This window comes from Notolepis coatsorum (assembly GCF_963971535.1).
Source record: "Notolepis coatsorum genome assembly, chromosome: 7".
Classification (NCBI taxonomy): domain Eukaryota; kingdom Metazoa; phylum Chordata; class Actinopteri; order Aulopiformes; family Paralepididae; genus Notolepis; species Notolepis coatsorum.
In genome coordinates, this window is record NC_140171.1 from 106144714 (window position 1) to 106167885 (window position 23172).

Consider the following 23172-nt stretch of genomic DNA (forward strand, 5'->3'; position numbering starts at 1 on the left):
TCTCTTCTCTCTTCTCTCTCTCTCTCTCTCTCTCTCTCTCTCTCTCTCTCTCTCTCTCTCTCCTCTCTCTCTCTCTCTCTCTCTCTCTCTCTCTCTCTCTCTCTCTCTCTCTCTCTCTCTCTCTCTCTCTCTCTCTCTCTCTCTCTCTCTCGTATCACGCTGTGTGGGTGACTGTCACAAGTGCTTATGGGCGGAGCCCAGCCAATAACAGGCTAAAGTCCTGAGGCTGGAAAATGATGCTTTTGAGTACTACATTAGAAATATAAAACAATGATTTTTTTTTAAAATAAACCATACAGATGTCTTCCATAGACTCAGGAATTGTGTAAAGTTGCCCAAATAGTGCTAGGAATAGCAATGCATGTCCCCTTTAACATCCCAGGGAACTAATGAGATAACTGGGGATGTTGTTTGCTCCTGACAAGAGTCTGGGGTGATGGCAAAGCAACTCTGAGGTCATGCTCAATGTCCAATCTGTTTCTCTGCTTTGTCTTCAGCTGGATCAGAGCTGAGAAGCCACTTTCACAAAGATAGGTAGTGACATTTTTTTTCTTTTTCTTTTCTTTTTTTCTTTTTTTTATACACACATCCGCGACCCACTCAAAATGGCCCGCGGCCCACTTTTGGGTCGCGACCCACCAGTTGAGAAACACTGGTCTAGAATATAAGTATGTTTTTAAGGTTTTCTGCTGTAATTCCAAAAACAAGAGTTAAAGGCCCTGACACATATGATAGATTATCGATTGGCATTTCTTTCCTATACACGCTATATTAAAAAATTCAAATGCATATGATCGGTATACATTATGCTTCATCATGCGTGAAGGAAAGGGGGGGGGGGTCGTTTATAATTCCAGATGGGTTGCAGTGAAATGAATAAACAATCTGGCTGAAAATAACGTTACTGTCCTCTTACCGTTCGCCGATGAGACTGGAGGAAAAATAACCCAATTATTTGACGCAGATCTCCTAGATCCATTTCCGGTTTGTATGGCGCAATAAATAAAAAAAAAAAATCATATCGATTATTAAGTTTAGAAAGCGATACAAATGCACTATAGTGTTTGTCTGGATCCACGTAACAAGATATTACTGCCGGAGGGATTTCCTCGATGCACCAGCGCCACTTCCGGTTTTGGCGAGAGTGTAACTTGCCCGACCATCCACCAGGCGGCGGTATTGAGGTGTTGCAATCTCATACAGGGTCCCGCTGCAGTCCGGAGGTTGGCTGGATAAATTATGAATGCCATGGCGAAATTTTTTTATATTGATCCCAAAAACGATTTACGCCGTTGTTGGCATTCAACGCATGGCGGGCAAAAACGGCGTACTGTAACTCGTTCTTGGCGACCAATGTGTTAAAAGGGGAGCCATAGCTCCCCTAGCTCCCCCATGGTTCGCACCCTGCCTCTACAAATCATATTATACCAGGTTGTTTGTATGGTAATTAGGTAGGGCTAGTGCGTCTATACGTTTTAACAGTATGGATGGTGCAAGGTGTGGAGATGTATATCTCTTTGTGGAGTTCTTGTCCAGCAAGGTTTATTTGCACATGCAATATCCAGTTGTAATGATGAAGACTTTATTTCAGACTCAAGGTCCATATTACACATATACAAAACAACAACACGAATACAATAACAAAAGAAACAAGCCCAACAACATAGATTCAAATACATTAAAATACATAAAGGCATCGGTTCCAATGTTTCCACAAATCAGAGGAGTACCTTGTATCACTTTGTTTTACATCACTAATGGCACCTATTATCTTGTTTTTTTTTACTCTAAAACAACACATACATTTAAACATCAGGTTCCTCAGCAGAGCATGGAAGGTGGGGACATTTGTAGTCACAAACAAATGGCTTGCACTAGTCCGTCTTGGGAGCTTAAGGAGGATCCTAAATGCATCATTATATGCTATGTCGTAAATTAAATTGATCAAAATGACCCGTATAAGCATTACAGGAGGGATCAAAATCATCTAGCGGTTTCTGGAAAAGGCCATAGGAGAATTCAGTCAAAGGCTAACAGTGCAACCTTTCACCCTTCACCTAGCAGCTATAGGAAAAAGCCCAGAGTACCATAAAAATAAGAACAGATCAAATGGCAAACAAATGAAACCTCTTTCCCCACACAACAAAGTGGGATGGAGGGCCCAATACTTAACTTTAAGTCAGGCCTGAAGGCCGGCACCAGAGTTCTGTTTACTTTAGCTAAGCAGTCCAAACAGACCTTTCTGGAATACCCACTGTTAGGTTGAGTGGGTACTATATTTCCATCTGTATGAGGGTCGAATTCAGGGACACTTGGGTAAATCAATCGAAAAGGAAACTAGTTCACATCCCCTCTGTAAGGTCACCTTGTAACGAGCCGAAAATAGTCATGTCACTTCCTTATTGGTCAGGGAACCCAGTTATTTCGTGTTAAGCCAATTAGAACAGGTACAGGAGTCTCCGTTCTGTGACATCACGGGGCAGAGACTCGACCACTGGGCGGGGTTTGGGTGATTCCTATATTTACCACAGATCTGAGACATGGAGAGAAACGCACGGAGACCAGCAGACCACGTCGACGCACGGAGAGCATCATCTTGAGACGACCCCCAAAACCTACGCTGAAAACCTATCCAATCGAGACGTGCTGCAGATGCTTTTAGACAATAGAAAAGTTGGCGAGAACTTTAAGCTGTGTGGATCTTCCAATAAACGACGGCCAGACTGTCTTTGTACCTTTAGCGCCTGGCTCCGACTCCAAATCATTTATAAGACAATTGAACAGAACGTGTGAGTACAACAGCAGAGATACTATAGAGATCCACTATACGATCCTAAGACTTTAGTAGATAGATTCATTGAAAATACACGTCAATCTGGAGCCGTTTTCCCGAGCTGGAAAATCCACTATACCATCCTTCGAAGACAAGATCTCTCGGTGAGCAGAGAAACGACGTTTTCAACGACTGTCTACACTCTACGGACATCCAAACGACGGCGGAGAATAACGGTAAGTTGCACCAAGGGAGATGAATTTAGGAGGGTGGAATTTGGGCAGCTGTGAATCGTGGGTTGTAACGGAGCGAATAATGACATCAGAGCGGCCGAGATTTGGTTCCAGTTCTCACAAGACTGGACTGGTATCGGCCGTTGTGATGAAGAGTTAAACGCTGGGGACAGAGGAGAAGACGCGGGCAGTTGGAACAGGACGCAATCATAAATGTAATAGACTAGATTGTGTTCGTTCGGCCGCGTCGTCAAAGAGGTTGTTGCTTTTTCCGTGCCATCATTCGCGGACTTCACTCTTAGAATCGGCACGTATAAACAGACGAGTTTAAAAAGACGTTTTCATACAGATCTGTTATATGGTGATCCGACGCAATCTGCTTATAGAATTCGCCTATTAGTGCGAATTCTTAAGGAGGCATTCGGTCGATTGGGGGAGAGACGAAGGAGCTCCTAAGAACGACGCTGGATGTGAAGATTGAGAGGTTGAGAAGAGGGGTGGTGGGGGAGAAAAGTAACCCTTGATATAAAGCACTTGTGCACTGGGGGGTTATAAAGATCTGCGCTTATGTTCGAACTAAAAAACTGCACTTAGAAGCGATGAGGCATTATATAAGGACTTTGGTATGTAACAATGTATATATGTTGTTTAGATGAAATAGGATGACACATGCATGGTATCATGGCTATAATCAAACGTACGTCATCATAACGCTAAACGTCGCGGATTACTATATTACAACCAATACGGAATAAAGCCGTTATATACCCGGGAAGCTACTGCTATACAAAGCAGGGCTAATACATGCTAAGCTACGTTGCAAGCTAACGGGGAATGCTTGGGGCTAATAATGTTTAGTACGACTGATGTGTTGGATTGACGGAACTTATAGCTTCATCCATGGTGGCTGAAAGGCTACCAAATGATGCTGCATGATGTACAAGGTTAACCAGTGCTAAGAATGATTATGTTGCTGAATGGAAGTATGAGTGTAACTGTGTGGAAGAGAGAGGATGTGTGTGAATGAGTCTGCTAGAGGTTATGGAGTGGATGCCGGTATTTTTGTATCATTATGATAACTCTAGGGACGGGTACGGCCGCGGGGACACCATAGCACTGTCCGCAAGAACGTCGTACATACCGTATGGACGCTGCGTTGCGATATCGAATGAATTGAGTGAATGGCGAGTGAGATGGAACCAAAAGGATGTGTCACGTTATTTGAATTTTTTTAAATCAGTGGTAATGAGGTTGTGGTTTAATGTGGTAAAGATCAAAGAAAGCAGGGTTCTTCTTCTGCTTTGAGGAATAAATGGCAGATCGCGGCCACCACTGATGACGTCACTAGGAGCATCTGCTTGGTGGGGGCCTAGAGGGGGTGCGTTAGATTTGAAATACGGGGCTGGATCGGGAGCGTTAGATTTAAAATACGGAGCCGGCCGGAGCCGGACGGGCGTGCAAACGAGAAAATGATACTGTAAGGTTTATGAACGAATGCTTAATAAATTTAAAATTATGTTATGAAGTATGACTGGGTTGTGCAAAACGTCGCGATGTGTTGTGCTGCTCAAATCAACAGGATAGTGTGCCGTATAGGAAACGCTATTGTAAGGGGCTAGGCTAAGCTAACTAGCCGTGCTAGGCTGATCGAGCGATAGCAACATTGAGCTAAGCTAATGGGGCAAACGGTATTAAGCTAATGGTGTTAGCAGTGGACAGCGAACTATGCTAAAAATGCTAAGCTAACTATGCTAACATGCTAAAGCTACCTGTGCTAACAATGTTGCATGCTGGGAGTCTCGGGGAATATCGCGTGATACTATTTTGGCTGACAGCGAGACCTTGTGTGTGTAAACGTGACGTCTCGCGGGAAGCCATCCTTAATGGCGGACTACGATTCGGTACAGGGAATTCTGGGAATTGGGGTTAGAATTGAGTGGGCACGTGGGCTGGCGTTGTGGAGGTGTGGCTGCGTAATGACGCACGTATTGTTAGAAGGTTGGGGGCGCCTCCTGCAGGATGTTTGGGGGTACTGTGGTGCAATAGGGGTGATGTGCGAAAAAGGGCAGCAGGGGGCGATATTGTCTTAGGAATAAATATAGCCTATTGTTCCCACAGGCCCCCTGGTATAAATGTGCGGGGTGCTTTCAAATCTGTTGCCCTGGTGTGCTCCCTCAAGAAACCCCCCCCTCCCTCTCCTCTCCTCTCCGCTCCCTCCCTCCTTCCCCCTTCCCCCCCTCTCCTCTCCTCTCCTCTCCTCTCCCCTCCTCTCCTCTCCCCTCCTCTCCTCTCCTCTCCTCTCCCTCCCTCCTTCCCTCTCCCCCCTCTCCTCTCCTCTCCCTCCCTCCTTCCCTCTCCCCCCTCTCTCCTCTCCTCTCCCCTCCCTCCTTTCCTCCCTCCCTCCCTTCCTCCCTCCCTCTCCTTTCCTCCCTCCTTCCTCCCTCCTTCCCCCTTCCCCCCCTCTCCTCCTCTCCTCTCCTCTCCTCTCCCCTCCTCTCCCCGCCTCTCCTCTCCCTCCCTCCTTCCCTCTCCCCCTCTCCTCTCCTCTCCCCTCCCTCCTCTCCTTTCCTCCCTTACAGTCACACTCACGTCTCTTTCTCTTCCTGTGTGGTGCAGTGTGCACAGCAGCAGAGGTGTGGTGATGCTGGAAGTTTAGTGTGAACCCCCCTCCCCTCCCTACGTGCCCCTCCTCTCCTCTCCTCTCCTCTCCCTCCCTCCTTCCCTCTCCCCCCCTCTCCTCTCCTCTCCCTCCCTCCTTCCCTCTCCCCCCTCTCTCCTCTCCTCTCCCCTCCCTCCTTTCCTCCCTCCCTCCCTTCCTCCCTCCCTCTCCCTTGAACCCCCCTCCCCTCCCTCCTAGGAGTACCCCCCCCTCCCTACTCCTTCCTCCCTCCCCCCCCTCCTCCCTCCCTCCTTCCCTCTCCCCCCCTCTCCCTCCCACTCCTTTCCTCTCCCTCCCTCTCCCTTCCTCCCTCCTTCCTCTCCTCCCTCCCTCCCTTCCTCCCTCCCTTTCCCTTCCTTCCCCAGGAGTACCCCCCTCCCTACAGTGATGCACCCTCCCCCCCTTTCCCTAGGTGCCTCCCTCCCCTCCCTTCCTAGTGTCTCGTTCCCTCATTCCCGTTTATACTATGGTATATGCCCCCCGTCCCGCTGTAGGATTGAGATATCAGTTCTCTCCATGAAGTGGTGTGAGACCCTGTGCGGAAATAGTGCGCTTTTTTGCCCCCCCCCCCCCCCCCCACACGCTGTTTCCTGTCCGAGCTCCTTTCCTAGGTACGTCACTCCCTCCCTTGTGGTATACTCCCTCACGGGATGTTCCCTCCTTTCCTGTCTAGCATGACGTACTCTGGTCTTGCCGGGTCTCCTCTCCTCTGGGGAAATTGGGTGTGCTCCCTCCCTCCCGGGCCTTTCCCAGTGTGTGTCCCCATCCCCGGCCCGGGGGCGCTTTCCCACCCCCTCTCTTCCACTCTCCTGTTAGGGATATATTGGGGGGTTGGTTAGGGGGAGAATAGACCGGGGTTATGTGTTGTATGGTGAACAGTTTGTAATGAGGGATGTTGTTGGCTGTTGTCTGTGGTGCGTTGCAGGGAGAGTGGAAAAACGCGCAGCAGGAGGAGGGAAGCAGGGATAACGCGGAGGAGAGCGGGCCGGTAAAAGGATGGTTGGTTTGTCTAGGCGTGCGGAGTGCGTGTTGGTGTTGGGCACTCTGGTGACGGTGTTCTTGTTATTTACGGCAGGAGTTTTGTATTATTTTTCGCCCCAGGGGCCGGAGCTTATAAATATAGATGTGGACAAGCGGGAATTGCGTGAGCCTCACACGAATGTGTTTATAAAAATAGCAAGGGAAGTGGCGAAAAGTGCGAATAAGTCTGATTGTTATGTGTGCGGCCTAGCACCGGAGTCTGCTGCAGCCGGTTTACCGCTTATGGCCCACCCAGTCACTGAGTGTCATAACTCTGTGTTGAGGGGATTTAATTTGCCTTTCCTATGTAAGGGAGTAAGTGAGGGGAGGATGGAGGCGTATCATAAGACAGGGCGGTTGCTAGGGGGTGAGACGGGGCAGGCTAGTTTGGATGTTAGGCCTATTCCGGTGGCAGTTAGGCCGGAGGAGTTTACAAGATGTGAGGACGGCGAGAATGGTGTGTATGTGGGCACGCTGGGGAATTGTGTAGGGGGGGTGAGCCTGGGGGCTGCAAAGGTGGCTGCACGGGCTCCCCCAGGTACGTATTGGATTTGTGGTGAGAATGCGTATGCAGCGTTGCCGGCGGGTTGGAAAGGAAGATGTGCGTTGGGGTATCTGGTGCCGGCAATGAGGGTAACGGATGTCTTGCCGACGCACCCTGGGGCGAGGAAGACGCGGGCTGCGACTCATGCGGATCGTTTTTTCAGGGTGGCGCTTCCTGCGTATGGGACGTATGCTAATATGAGGGAGATTGATCGTTTGGCTGCATTATTTGAGGACATGGCGGCCACAACAACAAAGGGGTTTAGCCTGGAAAATGAGGAGATGCGGTCGTTGAGGTTAATGGAGATGCAGACAAGGGCGGCTATGGATTTTTTGTTGGCAGCTTCGGGGGGTACGTGTGCGTTGATTGGTCAGGAATGTTGCACATATGAGCCCGAAAATGATGAGATAGGGATGCCGGACGTGATAGCACATTTGAGGAACATTACGAGGGATATCCATGACTCTCGGGTGAGTTCGTGGGAGGATTGGGGTCAGGAGCAGTTGGGGTATATAGGTTGGGTGATAGTTAAATACGTTCTCTATGCAGTGGTGATATTTGTGATATTGGTTGTGTGTGTGTCGGTGATTAGAGCATGCTTTGGGTATCTGATTAGGACTCTCTGCGCAGCCGGTCCGGCGGTGGAGAAGTCACTCCGCTCGGCTGCACCTGATATGACTAAGATAATGGCGGTAGAGGAGGATGACGAAGGGGGCCGAGCGGAGGTGGGCGTTCCGTTGGTGCCAAGGTACCATGAGTACGCCCTGTCTGTCATTTTTTGATCTGGACTGCTGGACAGTCTGGGTCGATGGGTGGGGGATGGGGTGTGCAGGGGGGTATGGTGCTGGGGGGACGTGCCTGGGGATATTATAAAAGTAATGTTGTTTTTGTGAATGAGTTTTGTTTCCATAAGTAGGTACACGGAGAAGGAATGGGTTGAGAGTTGTTAGGTCCCTGGGGTCTGGTGCTGAGTCTGTACGGTTATGCATGACCGTTTAGCAGGGCACTGGGCTTCCTGGGGTTAGTGACAAGGTGGGGTGCCTGGGCGTTAACTACCTTGTACCTGTGGTGAGGTTATCCTGTCCTCTGTGGGGAGTCTGTAATGGACGCTTCGGAAAACAGAGGGTGGGGCCTCGCGGCGTGCAGGGAGTGATGTCGGAAGGTGCGTAAAAACAAATGTTAGTGGACACGTGTCTGAGGAGGACAAATGTCCACTGGGGGGAAGTAGTATTGAGAAATGGAAACAAGATGATTGAATGAAATGTGTAATCAAGATGGTGACACTAATCAAAGAATTTTGTGATTTTCGAGGTGAAACAGAATATTGGAGCGGGACCACAGGGAAAACATCGGAAAGCGGAAAATCAACGAAGGAGGGATCAACATAGAAGCGGAAATAAGGGAGTAGACACCGGAAACGCAAACACCACTGTCAATCACAACATCTCTCAAAAATTTGAAAAAATTGTATGAATTAAGTAAAGGATTATTCATACTGTTGATAAAAAATCTCTCAAAAATTAGATGTGGTATGAATATTAGATAGAAGATATATTCATACTGAAAAAACGGAGTAAAGTGAAATTCCAGTTGAAAAATTAAAAAGAACTGTTGTATTTTGTGCTCTGTTTTTTCAGCAGTTCTGCCAGGCAACAAGGGCACCGCAAGTCAGGTAAGACTACAGATCACCAGTGAGAAGGGAAAGAAGAGAATAGACAGGGCTACAAGTACCGTTAGCGGTTGTTCGAGTAGGAGATAGTCACAAAAGCATAGACACCTACACTTAGACAGGGAATACAAAGATCACTCTTGCCTGCTGCCATTTTTTTTAAATAAAATAGGACACAGAAAGAGGAATTAAAAACCTCTAGTACATGAGAAGAAGAAACGCATATAGAAAAATGACAAAAGAGGCGAATAAAGATGTGAGTACACCAATTGGTTGGATGGAGGATACCCCGATACAAGTGCTTGCTAAAAATAATCCTTACACAGAGGACAATCCTTACTATGTGGAAAGACTTATTGAATTATCAACCAAATGGAATAAAAGATGGCCAAAAATCACAAAACCCTGGCCTATTGAGGGCTCTTTTGATTTAGAAATAATATCAGATCTGCATGCTCTAATTAGGACATATAGAACGGGGGAGGAAAAAGTGGGAAAGATGACAATCAGAGGGAAAAAACGCATGCAAGAAATGGACGCCTTATCAAAATTCGCTCGGGAAGCTGAGAGAAGGAAGAGTATGGTTGAGGAAAGTTCAACTGTTAATAAGGAGGCCCTGCCGACAGAGGAGCTAGCTCCCATCCTGATCACTCCCCAGGCCCCTAAAAGGATGCAAAGAACAGACCCCCGACCCCCGGAAGTATACTGGTTGGGGAACCTAAGCCAGGAATTGCTCGGACCAGCGTTGGAATGGGAGACATTCATCACCGCCAACATGCCAGCGGCAAAGAACCCAGAGACACCATACCATTGCACCCTACAGTACTATAAAGATGCGGATGAAAGACAAGCCGAGGAGTGGATGAGAAATCAACCAGAGGAGGTGCAGCTCAACGCCACCAGCATAGTGATGGGTCCCCAAGGAGCAGCAATACGGCTTGCACGGAGCAACTATCTGCAAAAGGAACACGAGATCACAGACAGCGTTCCCCACGTGACGCTAAAAGTGACCGACTCGTGCGACCAACAACACATCGGAAGGATGATGAAAGAGGCAGAAGGAATAAAGTTCGAACAGACGACGGAGAACCGACTCATATGGATAAGCCCGGACAAACGGTTCATCAAGATAATGATTCAAGGCACAGGGATGGGACGTCCCCAGACGGTGCAGCTGTGACAGGAGACAGTAGAAGAAACCCCCCAGAAATTGAGCCTCCAGGAGGAGATGATGGGGGCCATACCGGAAGTGCTGTGGTCAAAACATAGCACCGACATTGGACTGATCAAATCTGCTCAACCAGTGAGGGTGGAGCTTAGACCAGGAGCAACCCTGCCCTGGAAAAGTCAGTACCCACTGAAGGAAAAAGCGGTGGCCGGAATCGAGCCACAAATCAAAGGACTTCTAGAAGCCGGAGTACTACGAAAGACAAAGAGCCCCAAGAGCAACACGCCGTTGCTGCCAGTGGAGAAACCTGACACCTCGTACCGTCTGGTACACGACTTGAGGGCCGTCAATGAGGTTTTAATTGACTATCCCGCCGATGTCCCAGATCCCCACACACTACTGACATTCATCCCGCCGCAAGCTGAGTATTTTACGGTTATAGATTTGTGTAGCGCCTATTTTAGCGTACCTTTGAGCAAAGAGTGCCAGCATTTTTTTGGTTTTACCTATAAGAATGAGCATTATGAGTACACTAGGCTCCCACAGGGATTAAAGCATTCCCCACACATCTTTAACAAGATCTTGAGAGAGGATCTGGACGGGTTGGACCTGAGATTAAAATCCAGAGTCATTCAGTATATGGACGATATTATCTTGTGTGCCGACGATCAGACAACATGTCACAAGGAATCTATCGAACTATTGCAACTACTAGCAGAGAAGGGACACAAGGTGTCTTTGAAAAAATTGCAGTACTGTCAACCTAAAGTAGCATATCTAGGTCAAACGATTTCAAAAGGCCATCGAGCTATTACAGAGGAACATTTGGTGGCTATTAAGAAAGCTCCAAAGCCAGTGACTGTAAGACAGATGATGATGTTTTTGGGAATCGTCAGGTATAGTTCCACTTGGGTGGAGAATTATACAGAACTAGTAGGGCCTTTAAGAGCTATGATAAAAGTTTGCGGAAATGATAAGTTGAGTGCTAAAGTAACCTGGACTGAGGAGGGCCTGAGGGCATTTGAGACCATAAAGACCCGTATGTTAGCTGCCCCGGCCTTGACTTTGCCTGATTATACCAAGCAGTTCATACTATATGTCTCTTCCTCTTCAGATCAGAGGTATGCATGCGCAGTACTGGCACAAAACACCGGAGTGGGGATCCATCCACAACCAATAGGATACTACTCCATCGCCTATTCAGAGGTGGAAATGGGAATGCCTCCGTGCTACCGAGATTGCGCCGGAGTCTTCCTGATGTACGAGAAAGCTGCAAGTATCATGATGGGGTATCCAGTCAATATTATGGTAGGACATGCGATCCAAAATTTGTTGGAATCTGGTAAATCTGCACTAACGATACCCCGTCTGAAAAATTATTACAGGATTTTGGAACAGGAAGATGTTACTTTGACTAGGTGTTCCATAGTGAACCCAGCGCAGACCCTTCCTAAGCCTGAGGATGGAGAACCTCACGACTGTGTGGAGGCCGCTGAGAGGTACTCCAGACTTAGAGCTGACTTGCAGGCTTTCCCGTTTAGCAGTCCTGATTTGGAACTATGGACAGACGGCTCATGTTACAGAGTTGGAGAGGACCTAAAAGCAGGTTACTCTGTAGTAAAATCACAAGGTGATGGGTTTGTCGTAGCAAAGGCCGAAGCCTTGACACAACCCTGTTCAGCTCAGCTGGCGGAACTAGTCGCTCTGACTGAAGCGTGCAAAATGGCAGAAGGCAAGAGCTGTAATATCTATACGGATAGTAGCTACGCACAGAATATCAGTTTTCTCTACGGAGCGGTGTGGAAAGGGCAAGGTTTTAAGAGAGCAGATGGTACCGCCATAAGACACTGTAGTCAGATAACCGATTTGTTGCAAGCAATAATGAAACCCAAACAAATCGCAATTATCAAATGTGCTGCCCATCAGTCTGATGAGTCTAAGGTGACCAGAGGTAACAACATGGCGGATGTTGCTGCCAAGCAAGTGACAGGTGCGGACAGAGCAGGTAAGGTATTGGTTATCCCACATGAGGTGGAGTTGGAAGATAAGATTACTTACAAAGATGTTTTGACCTTTCAGGAAGAGGCGAGTCAGGTGGAGAGAAATCTCTGGTCAGCAAGGGGGGCTAGTAGAGATGGGACAGGTTTGTGGCGGAACCATGAAGGACTTGTGGTTGCACCAACTGGCCTGGTCGGACTGCTGATCCAAACTGCGCATGAGTTCTGTCATGCACACCGGAGAGAGGTGAGTAGGAAAATTGAGGAGTATGGGTTTTGGGCGCCAAACCTGCTACGGCAGATTGATTGTGTAATAAGTAGATGTGCAATTTGCTTGAAGAACAATGCACGCAGAGGGATCGTTGTGTCTCCGGGACACATCCCCACCCCAAATGGCCCAATGAGAGAACTTGTGATTGACTATGTAGACATGATAAAACCGATTAACCAAAAAAGGTACATTCTTGTCGTGGTGTGTCGATTTTCAAAGTGGGTGGAGGCTTGCGCGACTAAACATAAGGATGCTGCCTCAGTGGCTAAGTTCTTATGCCGTGAGATAGTAAGCCGTTACGGAATTCCCGATAGAATCGCGTCGGACAATGGAAAAGAGTTTGTAGACAAAACTGTACGTTTAGTACTCCAACAGATGGGGATAAAACAGCGTTTCGGGTCCGTTTACCACCCTCAGAGCCAGGGGGCTGTGGAACGCATGAACGGGGTACTTAAGAACAAATTGGTTAAGATCTGTCAACACACCGGTCTAAGCTGGCTGAGCGCGTTACCATTAGCATTGATGGCTTGTAGATCTAGCGAGATCCGGGGCCTGCGTTTAACTCCGCACAAAATGTTGTTTGGCCGATGTATGGTTGTGCCCGGATTGCGCGCAGCAGGAAAAGGTCCGAGTTTGGATATTCTAGACCACGAGATGCGTGAGTACGTGAAGTACATGTCAAAGCTCCACGGGGGGGGCAATCTATGATTATGTCTCTAGTAAACGAGAGACAGAGGAGGAGGAGGATAGGCGGAATGTTCCCCAGATAGTACCAGGGGACTATGTTTATGTTAAAGTGTTCAGACGCAAGTGGTATGGAGCGCGGCGGGAAGGACCGTACGAGGTCGTAAGAGCTACGGAAAGAGCGCTACAGGTAAAAGGATCTTCAATGTGGTTTCACCTTTCGCATTGCGTAAAAGCCCTGCAAGATGGGCAAGAATTGGAATCCGAACCCCTGTTCATTGATCAAGAACAGGAGGAAAGGCACGACGAAGGGGAAAATGAAGACGATTATGGGGAACCAGACAGAGGCGAACATGATGGTCCCTCTAGGGGAAATGAAGGATTTTTGCAGGAGCCAGACAGAGGAGATCATGAATTGGAATTGGAAAATGATGATTTTTCCTCTGTGGATTTTGGCGGAGTACCAACAGCGGAACCAAGGACGCTGGAGGAGAGAGCGATTAGCGCAACTGCAACGAAAGAGACACGGCCAAAAAGGGTTATCAATAGACCTCAGAGGTTTCAGTGAGGATAACTGGTAGAATTGCAGCTAAGAGGAAATAGACCTCAGAAGGTCTTTTGCGAAGGAGAAATTCAGTGTTTATATGTTTATGGTTTAAGTCTCCTTCGTGTTTATTAGAACTGTTAGTCTTATATTGGTGTGAGGTAATAATCTTTTCTTGCAGAGTCCATTACACAAAATAGACATTTGGTTAATTACATGGATAAAATAGTCTAAACAAAAAAGCTGTTATTGAAAGAGTGTTTCCTTGTAAAAACAGGAACAGCTTTCTTAGTCTGAAGTCATGATAATAACTGATAAATGTGTATAACTGTGCAAGAAGAAGAGGTAAGTGAAATTTTGGATTTTTTAAATTTTTGGATTTTTTTTAATAATTGTTTATGTTTTATGGTAATTATAATCATTTTGATTTTGAAATTTACTGGTTACATAATGAGGGTAGACCCCTCAGAGAAGGGATTGTCGTAAATTAAATTGATCAAAATGACCCGTATAAGCATTACAGGAGGGATCAAAATCATCTAGCGGTTTCTGGAAAAGGCCATAGGAGAATTCAGTCAAAGGCTAACAGTGCAACCTTTCACCCTTCACCTAGCAGCTATAGGAAAAAGCCCAGAGTACCATAAAAATAAGAACAGATCAAATGGCAAACAAATGAAACCTCTTTCCCCACACAACAAAGTGGGATGGAGGGCCCAATACTTAACTTTAAGTCAGGCCTGAAGGCCGGCACCAGAGTTCTGTTTACTTTAGCTAAGCAGTCCAAACAGACCTTTCTGGAATACCCACTGTTAGGTTGAGTGGGTACTATATTTCCATCTGTATGAGGGTCGAATTCAGGGACACTTGGGTAAATCATTCGAAAAGGAAACTAGTTCACATCCCCTCTGTAAGGTCACCTTGTAACGAGCCGAAAATAGTCATGTCACTTCCTTATTGGTCAGGGAACCCAGTTCTTTCGTGTTAAGCCAATTAGAACAGGTACAGGAGTCTCCGTTCTGTGACATCACGGGGCAGAGACTCGACCACTGGGCGGGGTTTGGGTGATTCCTATATTTACCACAGATCTGAGACATGGAGAGAAACGCACGGAGACCAGCAGACCACGTCGACGCACGGAGAGCATCATCTTGAGACAACCCCCAAAACCTACGCTGAAAACCTATCCAATCGAGACGTGCTGCAGATGCTTTTAGACAATAGAAAAGTTGGCGAGAACTTTAAGCTGTGTGGATCTTCCAATAAACGACGGCCAGACTGTCTTTGTACCTTTAGCGCCTGGCTCCGACTCCAAATCATTTATAAGACAATTGAACAGAACGTGTGAGTACAACAGCAGAGATACTATAGAGATCCACTATACGATCCTAAGACTTTAGTAGATAGATTCATTGAAAATACACGTTAGCTACCTGCAGTTTATTTTTTATTTTTGCTGTGCTATAATTACACCATAGGTGTGCAGTATAAAATGGAGTACAATAGGCTCTGAACAGGCTTATTTTTACATTGTCTGTACTCTGTACACATATAACATTTTCGTGCCAGCATATTGGCCTGCACTGTAAACCCGAATAAGTTTCCAGAACTTAAAAAAATTGACGTAATCTCCTGCCTCAAATTTTTTAAGTTGATCAACTCAAATGTTTTCAGTTGGCTAAGACTTACAATTTTCAGTTAAGGCAACTCAAATATGGTCTGTTACTGTGACTTGAGGTTCTCAGTTAAGTTAAATCAAATATGGTCAGTTACTCTGACTTACAGTTCTCAAGTGGAGTCAACTCAAATATGTTCAGTTACTGTGACTTACAGTTCTCAGTTAAGGCAGTTCAAATATGTTCAGTTACTGTGACCTAAGGTTCTCAAGTGGAGGCAACTCAAATATGTTCAGTTACTGTGACTTACAGTTCTCAGCTAAGGCAATTCAAATATGTTCAGTTACTGTGACTTAAGGTTCTCTAGTGGAGTCACCTCAAATATGTTCAGTTACTGTGACTTACAGTTATCAGTAAAGGCAGTTCAAATATGTTCAGTTACTGTGACTTAAGGTTCTCAAGTGGTGTCAACTCAAATATGTTCAGTTACTGTGACTTACAGTTCTCAGTTAAGGCAGTTCAAATATGTTCAGTTACTGTGACTTAAGGTTCTCTAGTGGAGGCAACTCAAATATATTCAGTTACTGTGACTTACAGTTCTCAGTTAAGGCAGTTCAAATATGTTCAGTTACTGTGACTTAAGGTTCTCTAGTGGAGTCACCTCAAATATGTTCAGTTACTGTGACTTACAGTTCTCAGTTAAGGCAATTCAAATATGTTCCGTTACTGTGACTTAAGGTTCTCAAGTGGTGTCAACTCAAATATGTTCAGTTACTGTGACTTACAGTTCTCAGTTAAGGCAGTTCAAATATGTTCAGTTACTGTGACTTAAGGTTCTCTAGTGGAGGCAACTCAAATATATTCAGTTACTGTGACTTAAGGTTCAACCTTAAATCCATGTGATTAAGTTAACAGAACTCAAAGAAATTGAGTCATTCTTATGCTCATTTCTTTTAAGTTAATGACCTCAAATGTTTAAGTTAATCAACTCAAATATTTGCAGTTACTATAACTTAAGGTTCAGTTTTAAAGTCCATGTGAATAAGTTAACGGAAAAATAACTACACAAGCACATTATATCAACTTCAAACTCTTTTATTTTTTTCTATTCAAAGAGTATACATATATAATATATAAACTGTATGTTAGCAATGTACAATAACACTGTAAACACTGTATAGACTGTTTTTGGACTATATTACACGTATGTTAACAATACCGACCAGGTATTAGTGCCTCGCAAAGTGCAGATATGAAGTTTTCCCCTTTTTTTATGCATTTAGGAGGTTTTGTTCTTCATCGAAACTATTTATCTTACAAAAACATTGTGTTACAACTTCAAACTCTTTATATTTATTTCTATTCAAAGAGTATACATCTATTTATCTTACAAAAACATTGTGTTGCCCTCTCCAACATTATGGCAATGTTAAAATTGAAAATATATATATAGAAAATATATATAGAAAATAAATACATGCATGTTATAACATGTACATAAAATGTAATGTATATTACACATTTAACCCCACTGGTCACAATAGTGTAATAATGTTTGTTATAAGGCTCTGAAAATGTTACTGAATGATGTATCAATGTATTTCCAGCAAATATTGAAATAATAAAGGGTTTCAATATGTGCAGTGCACATGACCAGAGCTGTTTACATCCTGGCTGAATTACTCAAATTTGTATAGTGTGGTCATAGAATGAGCAAACATGTTGACGGCAACTATTGTGACCATTGGGATAACACAGTGTATCTATGTACAGTACAGAATAAAATGTATAGATTATCTGAAAATATATATAGAAAATAAATACATGCATGTTATAACATGCAATGTAATGTATATTACACATTTAATCCCACTGGTCACAATAGTGTAATAATGTTTGTTATAAGGTTCTGAAAATGTTGCTGAATGATGTATCAATGTATTTCCAGCAAATATTGAAATAATAAAGGGTCTCAATATGTGCAGTGCACATGACCAGAGCTGTTTACATCCTGGCTGAATTACTCAAATTTGTATAGTGTGGTCATAGAATGAGCAAACATGTTGACGGCAACTATTGTGACCGTTGGGATAACACAGTGTATCTATGTACAGTACAGAATAAAATGTATAGATTATCTGAAAATATATATAGAAAATAAATACATGCATGTTATAACATGTACATAAAATGTAATGTATATTACACATTTAATCCCACTGGTCACAATAGTGTAATAATGTTTGTTATAAGGCTCTGAAAATGTTACTGAATGATGTATCAATGTATTTCCAGCAAATATTGAAATAATAAAGGGTCTCAATATGTGCAGTGCACATGACCAGAGCTGTTTACATCCTGGCTGAATTACTCAAATTTGTATAGTGTGGTCATAGAATGAGCAAACATGTTGACGGCAACTATTGTGACCGTTGGGATAACACAGTGTATCTATGTACAGTACAGAATGAAATGTATAGATTATCTGAAAATTGTCAATCCGCTTGGCACATGTAAAATTCACAAACGTTGTGCTGTATATTGGGTCCTGCCAATGTGGAACCAAAATACCAATCCACATTACACGCTATACAGCTGGCAATACTGTTAATAGTGCACATACCTACATATGGAAATGCAGCTGTATTTGCTCCATGATGTATCATGGAACAAGATGGTGTTTTCATTGAAAGAGTTAGTCAGAATGTCAGAGGCACCATCCGTCATTTAGAGCAGGCTATGTTTGTAGTAGTTATTTTAATTAACCCCAAAAAAGCAGATACTGCACTCTGCTGCATGATTTCCTTAAATAATTATACAGGTAATGTACAGGCAAAGTGCAGTAACTTCAAATACAATGTTGTTTTCCCTCCAACTTTCATAACTTCACCTAGCCATTTTATTTGGATCATCATCATTCCAATATATTCAGGTATTAAATTTCATTTTCAAAATGGCTAGGTTAAGTTATGAAAGCTGGAGGGAAAACAACATTGTATTTGAAGTTACTGCACTTTGCCTGTACATTACCTGTATAATTATTTAAGGAAATCGTGCCGCAGAGTGCAGTATCTGCTTTTTTGGGGATAATGAAAATAATTATGTCATATTTTTGTATGCCTAAAGATTACTTCATTAATACATGTTAAATCTGGGTACTATCATCTATCTACCTATAACACATTTTGGATGGCAAGTCAAAACACTTTAAAGCCATTTTTCACTGTTTGGAAGTTACTGCGGTCTGCCTGGGTTTTGAGTGTGATTTTGTAGTTACTGCAGTTTTTAAAACCCCATATCTCCAAAACTGAGCGACATTAACATCTGAAACTTGGTCACAAGATAAAACATTTATTGACAAGGTCAATTTCACTCATAACTAAATTTTAACTTTTTTCAAGTTACTGCGGTTAGCCTTGACAGGGCAGTATACTACTGCCTACAAGGTCTCAACGATACAGTCCCACTCTCAGCATACAAGATCGATGGTCTGCTGCTGCTGACTCCCAAGCGATTCATTCAAGTGAAACGGAACTGAGTCCAGCTAATGGTGAATAGTTATTTTATTAATCAATTATTGTGTCTTTATTCACTCGTTGTGTAATTGACCAGTTCATATTCTGTATAAGTTCATATTCTGTATATGTTAATAATAACGCTTCTGTGTTGCGTTTATGGCTCCTGGTATATCGCCTTGTACTCTGTACTGAGAACACTAACTCTACCACTGCCTACAAGCAATGGAAGCAGTCAGAGCAGAGTGGCATTTATGCCCATTGCCTCCTATTGTTCCTCGAGAAACAAACGTTTGGGACTTGGATGTTGCCTTTGAGATTCTGATAAACTCTTTCAACTCTAAAACTTACTTGGATGAAATTACAATAATGCTAGCTATAGACGGTTAAGAAAATTCTAACTGTAAAACTCTCAAATGTAAACATATTACATAAAAATTAAAGAACAAGGTACATTGAGTAGTTTGGACCTATTGGCTGAACATCTGCAAAGTAGTACAGCAACTTTTGAAGGTATTATTTTGACATGACAAGACATTTCAGATGAGTTTCTATAGACACACTTTTGAGGTGTTGGTAAGTGCTTTGGGGTAGTGCATAGATTAGTCCAAACATTACAGGAAGGAATCACCAAATCTGGGGAGGCTGATCATGATATGACTTTCAATGACAATAGAGATTGTCACAGGCTGGTAGTGAACTGGACTTGTGTCATGATCACTGATTACAGTAAGGAATAGAAACTCATCTGGAAGAAGGATGTGGGGTGAGGTATTAATTTCCTTGTCATGTCAAAATAATACCTTCAAAAGAGAGAGCCCTCGCTGCCAAGTAAAAAGACGTCACTGGCTGTCGGCGCACGTCTCGGGGGAAGCGTGCGATCGACTTGGGACGCCCTTATACGACTCGTAGGAGAACATGCATACAGCACCAGGTAGGGGAGGGGGGGGGGGGGGGGGGGGGGAACAACGACTAATTGGGACGGGGAGAAAATCCATTGAAAAATCTGAAGAAAAAAAAATTATTGCATCATCAAGTCATTCTTGAGAGTCTGTAACCTGGGCGACAGTTTACCAGCTTCTAGACCTAGTAAAATCTTCTGAATGAATTCAAAAGTGTTGGTAAGTCCCTTGGGGTAGCTGAGGTGTAGTGCATAGATTAGTCCAAACATTACCAGGAAGGAATCACCAAATCTGGGGAGCCTGATCATGATGTGACTTTCAATGACAACAGAGATTGTCACAGGCTGGTAGTGACCTGGACTTGTGTCATGGTCACTGATGACAGTAAGGAGGGCCACTGCAACACCCTGAAGCTCTGGCTCATCAGGCGTGTCCTGAAGGAATGAAAGAGACATAATAATCACAAATAAATCCATGGTTTCTACAAAGTGCAGCACAAAGCTAAGTATATGGAGTTGTGTTTGTAAGTTGTTTATATTTTATTTAGAATTTTTTTTTTGGTGAGAAGGTTATTTTTATTTAACCAGGTTAGTCCCGTCAAGATCAAATATCTCTTTCACAAGGGAGACCTGGAAGGAAGGAAGACTGATACTTAGCATTTTGATTAACTGTTCACTTAATATACAGTTGTACTGTAAATTATTTTCACTCGGACTCACTGTGCAGGTTTTGAAAAATCCAGAGACTTCCTCATGCAGATACACAGGCAGGGCATGGATAACAGTGGTACGCCTGGTGTGAACGTCATGGATTTCCTATTAAGATGTAAGATTAAGAAGAAAAAAAGAATTGTATTATATGGAAATGTTTACTGAACAAAGCGGATTTTAAACAGTCCAATCAGATATGTCCACAAATAACATGTTCACATCTTTAAAGGGGCTATGCACTGCTATTCCTAGCACTATTTGGGCAACTTTACACAATTCCTGTTAGTCTATTGAAGACATTTGTAAGGTTTTTTTCAAAAAAATTCATTGTTTTATATTTCTAATCAAGTACTCGAAACCATCATTTTTCAGCCTCAAGAAATCAGGCTGTTATGGCCTGGCTCCGCCCATAAGCACTTTGAGTGACAGTCAGACCACAGTCTGCACTGGTAGAGGGAGGGAGGGAGGGGGGGGAAGAGAGAGAGAGTTCAGTTCAGTTCAGAGTTTTTATTTGCCACATGGAATAATACAATCATAGTTTCTTCATTAAAAAATCATAAATAGTCATTCCATGGACAAAAGGAGCAGGAAGAAGAATAAATCTTATAGTTACCTCACCTGCCCCTTATTCCTAAACTAACATGTATTTTCTTAATGGTCGGCGTATAACCTTATTTACACAAATAATCATTTATACCATGAGAGAGAGAGAGAGAGAGAGAGAGAGAGAGAGAGAGAGAGAGAGAGAGAGGCTCTCTCTTCCTTTCTCTCCCTCCAAAGCGCACGGCCCCGCAGCTCCACTCGCTGATGAGACGGGGCAGCTTTTTTCTTTCTTTCAATCTCCCGTGTGGCGCGCGGCCGGCAGGTACCCCCCCCCCCCCCCCCCCAAGTGCCCCCTCTCTCTCCCTCCCTCCTTCTCTCTTCATTTCTCTCCTTTCTCTCCCACTCGGCTCTCGCTGATGAGACGGGGCAACTTTTTTCTTTTCTTTCTTTCAATCTCCCGTGTGGCGTGCGGCCGGCAGGTACCCCCCCCCCCCCAAGTGCCCCCTCTCTCTCCCTCCCTCCCTCTCTCTTCCTTTCTCTCCTTTCTCTCCCTCTCGGCTCTCTCTTCCTTTCTCTCCCTCCAAAGCGCACGGCCCCGCAGCCCCACTCGCTGTCTAGTCTAGGTAGAATGGGGGCGGGCATTAGCTCCAACCACAGAGCCAATCGCATCACTGTGCGCCTAATGACGTGACTCAGGACTTCAAATCAAAATGACCCGATTTACTAGAGCACGAGAGGGGCTGGGCTGAATCGGAGCAATCCGCCAATATGGTATTTAGACCCTAAAACACATTGATACGAACTCCTATTACTATAATACAATGCTAGAGACTGAAAAATGACATTTATAATGCATGGGACCTTTAATGCAATCAGAAAAATGGCAAACACAATGGTGGAATAATTGTAAAATTCAAAAGCTCATTTGAATCATTGAACCTGTTCAATGTTACAGAGGTTCGACCTATGACATGTATAATAATCTATTCACCTGTTCATCGTGGATTTTTAAAATGTGAGCCAAAGCATCTGCAGGGTTCCCAGTTTTGGACGCCTTCTGTCTGAATAACGTCATCAGTCGAGGAAGATGGCGGTCAAGCTCAGCGTAGAATGTGTTGGGCAGGTTCTGGTTGGTAATCAGCTGGAACTCTGCATACACCTATATTTAAAAACAGCAGGACAATATAGTATATCAACATCAATTAGTCACTTCAACTTGGTGGATCTCTTACTTTGTTTGGTTTGGGCTTCAGAGCATGACGGCGGGATTTCTGGTCAACCATGTCATTACATTTTGCGGAATCGGTCGCTGATGACTAGCTCGCGGGGGCGCACAGAACACACACGCAGATGCGCCGCTAGAGTATATAGACCAGGCTTAAGAATCACAAGTTTCACTTTAAAACACACAGAATGTGCCAAATGTTAACACAGGAAAGAGAGAGCTGATCTATATTACCTCAGACTCCATTTTGAGAGCAGGCCAGAGGTCCATGAGCTCTTTCACTGGTGGGCTGGACTTCACTATGGTCTGTCGGCGCAGGGCAAATGTGGTCTGCATCAGCTTTCTAATGAGGGGCAGGTTCTTCTCAGTCTTCTTGACTTCTTCAGCAATTGTCTGCCTCAACTGCTCAAGCCTCAAGGAATCCTCTCCTTGGGGATAGTTGGGTAGGAAGTTTACTTCTGCTCGCTTGGGTCTTTTAATGTTGGAATGTGAAGGTTCGCCATCAGGATTGCTTCTACCTCTTTTTCCAGCATTTACAGTGACCTCCTCACATCCTGCCCGTCTCAGCTTGTTCCTGAAATTGCCCATCTTGAATTTGATGCTGTTCTTCCATCCATTGCAGCCGGTCTCAGATCCTGCTTCCTTCAAGCAGGGATGTTTGGCGACAAGAGCCGCAGAAGCCACTGCTATCTCTTTATCACTTGGATAAGCCTTGAAAGCATACATTGTAGATGCAAGCTTTTCTAAGATGTCGTGCTTTAGGTCTCTTGTCAACTTAAGGTGTCTCTTGTTCTTCTCAAATTCGTTGTTTCTGTCTCTAAGTTTCAGCTCAACATCGAATGCAAATGTAGGAACTGGAAATGGACCTGGAGGCCATCTGCTTAGACGTTCTGGAGATGACATATCTGAAAGTATATCAGTAGATGCGAGAGAGCTGGAGTCGAGCGAAAGTGAAATGTGCACAACAGCTTTTTGTGGCAATTCCGTAATGTCATCAAGGGAAGTAAGTTTCCCATCAAAGTCTGGATCTTCATACAGCAAACTGAAGTCAAGGTCTATTTCCAACTGTTCTTTTATAATCTTGATCAGTGCATCAACAGAG